This window comes from Palaemon carinicauda, chromosome 12, assembly GCF_036898095.1.
Source record: "Palaemon carinicauda isolate YSFRI2023 chromosome 12, ASM3689809v2, whole genome shotgun sequence".
NCBI lineage: Eukaryota > Metazoa > Arthropoda > Malacostraca > Decapoda > Palaemonidae > Palaemon > Palaemon carinicauda.
In genome coordinates, this window is record NC_090736.1 from 30,137,662 (window position 1) to 30,148,102 (window position 10,441).

Consider the following 10,441-nt stretch of genomic DNA (forward strand, 5'->3'; position numbering starts at 1 on the left):
CCAAAAAAAAAATAATTGTTCATGATAAAGTCATTAAACAAAGGTAGGAAATTTTGAAGAGATAAAGGAGAAGACATCAAAAAGAGCAGCTCCAGATTTTTGTTTCATAAGACTAAAATATTTATTTACATTAGACCAAATACAAGAAATTGTAAAAAACTAAAAGCGTAGTGTTCATAACAACAACAGAAAAATAATAATAAAATAAAACCCAAACAAACAGTTTATTTCCTTAACATGATATTATCGGAAAGCTAAAAAAAAAGGATGAAAAGTCTGTTGATTCCTGCTTAATTTGAGTGGGCTATTTGATATTTATTGAGGATTTTTTTATCTTTCCACATTGTTCAAAATTTTACACCAAATTTTATAATCTTGACTGGAAAGTTAGAATAAGTGTAATATCTCTAAAATGAATAATTATTCATCGCAAGAGTGCTCTTATGTGAGGATATATATATATATATATATATATATATATATATATATATATATATATATATATATATATATATATATATATATATATATATATATATATGTATATATATATATATATATATATATATATATATATATATGTATATATATATATATATATATATATATATATATATATATATATATATATATATATATATATATATATATATATATATATATATATATATATAAATAAATAAATAAATAAATAAATAAATAAATAAATAAATAAATAAATATATATATATATATAAATAAATAAATAAATAAATAAATATATATATATATATATATATATATATATATATATATATATATATATATATATATATATATATATATATATAAATAAATGAATGAATGAATGAATGAATGAATGAATGAATGAATGAATGAATGAATGAATGAATGAATGAATGAATGAATGAATGAATAAATAAATAAATAAATAAATAAGTAAGTAAGTAAGTAAGTAAGTAAGTAAGTAAGTAAGTAAGTAAGTAAGTAAGTAAGTAAGTAAGTAAGTAAGTAAGTAAGTAAGTAAGTAAGTAAGTAAGTAAGTAAGTAAGTAAGTAAGTAAGTATATATATATATATATATATATATATATATATATATATATATATATATATATATATATATATATATATATATATATATAAAACAGATTTTGAGCGAAGCAAAAAATCTATTTTTGGGTGAGATGGCCATGTCCTCCTGATGGAAGTTCCTGAAGGGTAGCTTCCTTGGGTATATATAACTACGGCGATATTCCCAGAGAATTTACCTTAAGATACCCAGAATTCTAATTCCTGGAGCGAATATCCCTAATAAAAGAACCAGGGATATCGCGAAATATCAGAGGACGTATTCTTGACACGCCACATAGCAATCTGCACCCCGAACAGAGTTAACACTTCGAAGGGGTCAATTGGCAAGAAAACGAAAATGAGAAAAAAAGGAGGGCCGCTCGCAAGGTATCTCTCCTCTCCCGTTTCGTAAGCGTGCCTTGCGCCGCTCACGGCGCCATCTGTATTCCTTGTAGCGATACATGAGGTGCTACAGATACTGTATGTAGGGAGGGGACCTACAGCCCTTTAGAAGAAAGGGAAGGGCGGGTCCATCAGGACGACATTGCCATCTCACCCAAAAATAGATTTTTCGCTTCGCTCAAAATCCGTTTTTTGGGCTCAAGCCATGTCGTCCTGATGGAAGTATACCAGAGCATTACTGTATCTGTGGATTCTCAAAACGTGCCGTAGTCCTCGAAGGTATTTCCCGGCCAAATAGACCTAGAGACCTAAGATGTTACCGTCATACATCTTTTCAACTAACCATAGACCATGTTAGTGCTTCCTGCCCTCTACAGGGAAGAGTCATACTAGACTCTGGAAAAGTCTCGAAGAGTACAAATACCTATGTATGAATAACAGACAAGCCAATATAGTGGTCTCACCCTATATCATGTAAAGCATAGTTTGTAAAGAACCACTGAGTCAATATGAAATATCGACCAGTTCCCCGTTCAATACTGAATTGGACAAAGGTTTATATCCGAGTAGGAGGAAAACTTGCATATCCGCCAACGTCCCCTTAGGGCATTTAGTCCTCCCGCCAAGGGAAAGCATAAACCAATGCAAAGAATGCTTGCATAAAGGAACAATCTATTAGAATTATCCCAGATAAATATACATAGAAACGTAATGCTAAATTATTTCAAATAAATTGACACAGGTGAAGGAGACGCAAGGTTCACAAGAACTAGTTCATTGACAAACAATAAATAAAATAGGTTAAACAACCATTACATATATATATATACAGTGATACCTCGGTACTCGACCATAATCCGTTCGAGATCCGTGTTCGACCTCCGATTTGTTCGAGTACCGAATTTTTTTTCCCCATAAGAAATAATGGTATATATTCTATTCCGTTCCCAAGCACTCGAACAGGCCCAAAATATTAATAAAACGTGTACCTAAACAACAATAATTATCTAAATGTGTATGAAATTGGTCAGAAAATCCTATAAAACAATTTTAAACCATTTACTGTACTAAAATAAAACAATTTTAAACCATTTTCTGTACTGTAGTGAACATACCTTTGAGCAGCGGTTCGATGGCATACAGGGATGGATGTGGAGAGGATGGAAGGGGGAGGTTACTGCTTGGAAGGAGATTCCCCTTCCATGATGTGGCGGGGTAGTTCTCCTTCAGGAGTTGTTTCTCTCTCCAATGAAAGGGTGGGCAGATCTATTTCAGGGGTTTCTTCTCTTCTTTGTCTCTTCTTTGGAGGAGAAACAGGCTTTGATGTAGCAGCTTTCTTTTCTTTTGTGAAAAACTGGTCTATTGTTAATTGTTTCTTCCTCCTCTGCAGTATTCTTCGAAAATGATACATGACACTATCATTAAACATATGCACTGCCCGGTTTGCTACTGCAATTTCTGGGTGGTATTTTTCAGCAAAAGCCTGCACATCTGCCCACTTGGAACAAATTTCATTGATGAGAGAACTTGGAACATCCTCCCTTACCTCATCCTCTTCTGAAGATTCCTGCTCCACAATCAGATCCTGCTGCTGTTGTTGTTGCAGGTGCAACAATTCCTCCACAGTCAACTCGGTAGAATGGCTTTCTACAAGCTCATCAATATCATCCTTGTCGACCTCAAGCCCCAAACTCCTGCCCATGACAACAATTTCCTCAACGACATCAGTGTCATCAGAAATTACAGGGGTAGCAGTGCTTGGACCCGCCTCTGGTTGGAAACCTTCAAACTCCCTCTCTGTGACACATGATGGCCACAGCTTACGCCAGGCAGAGTTCAATGTCCTATAGGTCACACCTCGCCAAGCTTGGTCAATCATGTTAACAGAGTTGAGGATGCTGAAGTGTTCCTTCCAGAATTCCTTTAGGGTCAACTTCGTGTCACTGGTCACTTCAAAACACTTTCTGAAAAGGGCCTTGGTATAGAGTTTTTTGAAGTTTGAAATGACCTGTTGGTCCATGGGCTGGAGTATGGGAGTAGTATTGGGGGGCAAGAATTTGATTTTGATAAAGCTGTATTCTTCTTTCAAGTCATCCTCGAGACCTGGAGGATGTGCAGGAGCATTGTCCATAACCAGAAGACATTTCATTGGCAAGCTCTTTTCAATGAGGTAAGCCTTAACCTGGGGGGCAAACACTTCGTTTATCCACTCAGTAAAGAATTGTCTTGTGACCCAAGATTTAGTGTTCGAGCGCCACATAACTGGTAGTGCACTTTTACAAATATTATTTCGTTTGAACACCCGGGGGTTGTCCGAGTGGTACACTAACAAGGGTTTGATCTTGCAATCGCCACTTGCATTTGCACACAGCAACAATGTTAGCCTATCTTTCATTGGCTTGTGACCTGGCATCTTCGTCTCGTCCTTGGTAATGTACGTATTGGCTGGCATTTTCTTCCAAAATAACCCAGTCTCATCACAATTAAAGACTTGTTGTGCGATCAAATTTTGTTCATTTATGTACCGATCGAATTCCCCCACGTATTTATCGGCTGCAATTTGATCCGAACTAGCTGCCTCCCCATGCCTAGTAACACGATGAATACCTGTTCTATTACGAAACTTTTCAAACCAACCCCTGCTCGCTTTAAATGTAAATGAATCACTTTCACTGGTACTCGGACTTTTCTTCACTAATTCTTCATAGATATGCAACGCTTTTTCACAAATGAACGCTTCACTAACACTTTCCCCGGCCAACTGTTTTTCTTTAATAAATATTAAAAGCAACTTTTCCATCTCCTCAATCACTTGTGGCCTTTGCTTAGTTACCGCCGTAACTCCCGTTGCAACATTCGCCTTCTTAATCATTTCTTTATGCTTTAAAAACGTAGAAATGGTCGACTTCGCCATTCCGTATTCTACCGCTAAATCGGACACTCGTACACCATTCTCATATTTCGCTATAATTTCCTTCTTCAACTCGATCGTTGTTCGCACTGTTTTCCTCTTCTCCTTCCCCTTAACACTCATTACTTTCTTGGGACTCATTATGAAAGCTAAAAAAGCAATTAAAAGCACTGAAAATCACTAAATCACAACGAATGCTGATCGCGCGTTGTCTGAGTGACGCTCTCGAGAGAACTGATGCTTCCCGAACAAGCGAGAGTGGCCGAGATGGCGCGATCATCACAAAGCCCATGCGGTCGTCACGTGTTCGGCTGGTCGAGTACCGAATTTTTGGTCGAGCACCGCAGCAAAAATTTCTCGAAAATTTTGGTCGAACTCCGAATTGTTCGAGTATAGAGTCGTTCGACTACCGAGGTATCACTGTATATATATATATATATATATATATATATATATATATATATATATATATATATATATATATATATAAGATGAGGATAAGCAATAAATAAGCATAAGCATGATAGTAAACAGAAAACTTGTTTATCTGAAAGAAAAACATTAGCGCCACTTTTAACATACCGAGGTATCAAAATCATAAAAGTCTGTATTACTAATCAGTTACATTAGCGTTGGAAACGCTCGGCACACATGTCTGCACTTATGTTAGGTTCACCTTTGAATGTGGAACAGTCAATGTGGGCAACCCAATGCCCTAACACTTAGTTTGTAGAACAGTTCGTAACTACACACTCACCCCGGAACTAATCGTCCCAGTTAAATCCACTGTTCCTCGCAGAGTTAAACAGCAGGGTTAACGACACTACCCACTGCTACCACAGACCTCTTTAGTTGCTCCACTTGCTTTGCATAGTGACGAAAGAACACTCTGGAAGACTTCCAGCCAGTGTATGAACGAAGATGTTCGAAATCCATACAATTAAAGAAATTTAAGGATGAGGCAACTTTCCTCGGATCGTGACTTGCGGGTGTACTGTCTGGATCCGCTCTGCGAATAAAATAGGTGATTTTCGCCCTAAGTTGTTTCAGTGATAAATTTAAGCCTGATGTTTCTCCCCTGAATAGTTGACCACCCCTGACGTCTGAAGTTCTACGAAGATAGACCTTTAGGCATTCCACTGGACATAGAGATGCATCTTCTTTCAGAGGGCAGATTCTCCAGGGACCCCACCTGTTGGTGGGTAACTCGTTCTTGAGACGGCTACAATTTCACTAACCCTGGCCCCCGACGCGAGTGCAAACAGGAAAATAACTTTTTGGGTCAAATCCTTTAAAGCACACTCCTCATTGTTCAACAGCGAAGCGAAATGAAGAACTTTATCTAAAGACCATGAAATGGGCTTTGGAGGTGCTGATGGTCTGAGCCTAGCGCAGGCTTTCGGAATTTTATTAAAAATATCGTTAGAGAGGTCGACCTGGAAGGCATATAAAATGGGTCTTGTCAAAGCAGATTTACACGTTGATATTGTGTTGGCTGCTAACCCTTGACCATGGAGGTGGATGAAGAAAGATAAGCAGAAGTCCGTCGAGATCTTTTGCGGATTCTTCGCCTTGACAAAGGCCACCCATTTCCTCCATGATGACTCATATTGCCTTCTAGTAGATTTGCACTTATATTCCTCTAGGAAGTCTATACTGTCTTTCGAAATCCCGAAACGTTTTCTCACCGCTAGGGAGAGAAACTCATGAGCTGCAGGTTCCGGGTTTTCTGTGATGAAGCGCAGACAGTCGACTTCTGAACTCGCTGGGTCAGAACTGGATCTGGTAACGGTAGACACTTCAGCCGTAGTTCCAATGCCAGAGGGAACCGCACGCTGTTCGGCCACTTGTGAGCCACTATTGCCGCTACTCCCTTGAAAGATCTCAGTTTGTTGAGGACCCTCAATAGAAGGTTGTGAGGAGGGAACAGGTAAATCCTGGACCATCTGTTCCAGTCGAGGGACATCGCGTCCACTGCTTCCGCCAAGGGATCCTCATACGGGGACACGTAAAGGGGTAACTTCTTGTTGTCTTTCGTCGTAAAGAGGTCTATCTGCAGTTCTGGGACTTGACTCAAGATGAAGGAGAATGATCCTGCGTCTAGGGACCATTCCGACTCTATCAGTGTGAACCTGGAAAGAGAGTCCGCTGTCACATTGCGGACTCCTTGAAGGCGAACTGCCGACAGGTACCACTTCTTCTTTTCCGCCAGTCGAAAGATGGCCAACATCACCTGGTTGAGTGGTGGTGACCTCGATCCTTGTCGATTCAAGCATCTCACAATCACCTCGCTGTCCAGCACCAACCTTATGTGGATCGAGCGACGAGGGGAGACTTTCTTCAAGGTAAGGAGTACTGCCATAGCCTCCAGAAAGTTTATGTGAAATATCTTGAATAGATTGGACCAAGTCCCTTGGGCCTTCTTCCGATGAGAATGACCTCCCCACCCCTCCTTCGAGGCGTCTGTGTGAATAGTCAACGAGGGGGGAGGTGGCTGAAGAAGTACCGACTTCTTTAGTTGCCTGAATTGGGACCAAGGCCTGAGAAGCATACGTAGACGAAGCGGAACTGGTCTTATTAGATCTCTTCGCGCGTTTGATGCATAACTTCTCCAAACTCTGGTTGCATCCTTTAGCTGTGCTCTTAGCACCGGGTCTGTTACTGAAGCAAACTGGAGAGAACCCAGCACTCTCTCCTGTTCGCGTCTTGATATCCTTTCGGAATCCAGAAGTCTCTTGACAGAACCAGCTATCTCCTTCCTCTTCTTCGCCGGGATGGAGAGTTGGTGTGACACTAGGTCCCAGTGGATTCCCAACCACTGGAACTTTTGAGATGGAGAAAGCCGAGACTTTTTTCTGTTGATCTTGAAGCCTAGATACTCTAGGAACTGGATCACCTGTAGGGAAGCTTGCAAACATTCTGTCTTGGATGCTGCCCACACCAGCCAGTCGTCCAGGTAGGCTACCACCTGGATTCCCTTTAGGCGTAATTGTTTGAGAGCTACGCTCGCAAGCTTCGTGAAGATCCTTGGGGCTATGTTTAGCCCGAATGGCATGGCTCTGAAGGCGTAGAGTCTTCGATGTAGCTTGAACAATAGGTAGGGGTAGAGTTAACGATTGATTGGAACGTGCCAATAGGCGTCTGACAAATCTATAGAGACGGTAAATGCCCTCTTGGGCAGTAAGGTCCTTATGTGTTGCAGTGTTAGCATCTTGAACTTGCAGTTCACTATGAACTTGTTGAGTGGCGACAAGTCCAGAATGACTCTGAGTTTTTCTGAGTCCTTCTTGGGAACACTAAACAGCCTTCCTTGGAATTTGATGGATTTTACCCTTCGGATTACTCTTTTCTCCACCAGTTCTTGAATGTACTCCTCCAGAACGGGGGTGGAGTGTTGGAAAAATCGAGGGCACGGGGGTGGAGTGCTGTACCAGCTCCAACCCAGTCCATTCTTGAGTAGGCTGTGGGCCCAGGGATCGAAGGTCCACCGATCCCGAAAATTCTGAAGTCTCCCTCCTACCGGTATCATCTCACTTTGACTGCTGTTACCCTGAGGCCTTGCCTCCTTGACCGCGACCCCCCCTGAATCCCCTCCCCCTTGAGGGGCATCTAGACGAACCTCTGGCTGCTCCTCTAGGCTTCGCTCGAAAGGTAGTTGACTGCCCTTCGAACGCTGGGTTAAATGCCGGAGACTGCGTCGACACGGCTTGGGGTACCCACTGGTACGTGGTCGGGGTTTGTTCCACAATATGGGGCACTGTAGGTATAGGAAGTTGCTGTCACTGCTGCTGTCTGAATGGCTTGGTTGGCCGAGAGGGTAGCCTAGTCTTCTTAGTCTTCCTCTTTGGTTCGGGACCCTCATCCGGGGAAGACTTTCTCTTGAGAGATAGGCCCCACTTCTGGAGAAGGTTTCTATTCTCCGTGGCGGCCTTATATACAACCTCTCTGACTGCTTCACTAAGGAAGAGGTCTTTGCCCCAAATGTTGGAGGAGATTAGCTTTCTTGGCTCGTGCCTCACCGCAGCCGAGGCGAACACGAACTCCCTACAAGCCCTCCTAGCTTTGACGAAGCTATAAAGGTCCTTCGTCACTGTGACTAGGTGTGTCTTAGCCACTACCATGAACATTTCATGGACCTTGGGGTCACTTTCAATTGTCTCTAGAGTCGTTTGATGAGACATTGAGGCAGCAAGTCTTTCTTTTGTCTCAAACTCCCTTCGCTAAAGAAAGTCAGACAGCTTGGGGAGGTTCTCACCAAACTGACGTCCGGCAATATCAGCCTCCAACTTCCCGACTGAGAAGGTAAGATGGACGTCCTTCCAGTCCTTGTGGTCCATTGGTAGGGCCAAAGACAGAGGTTTAGACTCCTCCAAGGAGGGGCATGGCTTACCTGCCTCGACTGCTTTCAGCACAGCCGTAAACCCTTTCTGCATAAAGGGGAAGGCTCTAGAAGGAGAGGACACAAAGGAAGGGTGCTTCTTACTCAAAGCAGGTACCTTTGAGTTTGTGAAGTCCCTCTCTTTCATCGAGCTTGACAGTAAAGCTTGAGCCTTAGCGTGGTCCAAAACTATGACCTCCTTCGGCTCCGTTTCTTCCTTTGAGGCTGGTTCCTTCCTTAGACGGACATAACAGTCCGGATACGACTCCTTTCTGGGCCAGAATTCCACCTTCTCAAGGGGGACTGAGCCCAACTTCTCCGAAATGACAATTTTTCCCGTCCTCATAGGCATGTGCTTAGCATACTCACAAGGGTTGGCATCTGAGCACAAGGGAAGATCTTTCACGCTGAGCTTCTTCTGGGGCCCACGTGATGCTGCAAGTCTCCGCATCTCCAGCTTCATTGCAGCAGCATTCTCATTATTTTCCCTCTGCATTTGTTGGATCATTCCAACGATGGAGGAAAGGGTCTTTCCCAGCTCATCTGGGAAAGAGGACGATGTTGAGGGAATAGGTTCAGGGGCCTGAACCGGAGTAGCCGACACCTTGTCGACCTCTTCCTCTTCATTGTCTGGAGCCTGCTCTTCATCCTGGTCTTCTGCCAGAAGGTCATCTTCCAGACGCTCGGACACCTCCGACATCATATCGTTCAATTGGATGTCCTGCAGTGCGTCCGCGACTTCAGCATCCACGGGGATCTGAACCACTGGTATCTCCACTTGAGGCTGGGAAATCCCTGCCTCAGCTGACGCCCTGGGGAAAAGGTAAGCCTTCATCTTCTCACTTGGAAGATAGGGCCGAGAAGTGTTCTTCTGAAAGCCCCTTACCCAGGTACGAAGCTTCTCCCTTGCTGCGTCCCTTGACTCCGCCGTCTTAGGGGAATCAAAAGCCTCAGTAATCAGGTGTGTGCACACGGTACATACCTGCGGGTCCCAATACCGGAGATCACCTTTGGAGACTGCGCATGCTGCGTGCCTCTTACACAAATCATGTCCGCAGAAGTTCTTGCTGCGACGTTGCAGAAAACGCTTCCACACTTCGGATGGTCCTCCTGTAAAGAGAAGAAAATTCCATGAGTATCAAGTGAACTACGTATCACTGGATATACATAGCTTAGCATAACTAAACTAGAAAGGGAAGACACACACTTGTATTTCCCGCACAGTTAATTGCTGCAACCTTCCAGATAATAAAATCGTATGGTTAATCTATTCCAGAGCAACCAATAAATAATTTCCAGAGGAAACAGGTGTAGCTCACACCCAAAAAGTGATTTTAAAATGCTGGATAGTAGACAAGAAAGAACTCACTTTCTTTATCTGTAAGGTTACACCAGAGGGCTGTACAAGACAACACAAAAGTGTTAGAAAAACTTAGTGTTGTAACAAATACTATACTATAGTTTTTTCCCTACAGTATATACTATACTGAAAAATACTGGCTACAGTATAGAAGGTAATGTGCCGGACGGCACACCCCTTGACTAGTTCCAAAGTATACTACTTATAAACTATAAGGTGGAAGAACACTGGTTCAAATGCGTGTGACGGCCGGCAGTCACTGCCTGCCGGTAACTTCACAAGATAGCACCCGGCTTTCCGGCCACTAATCGTAGCGG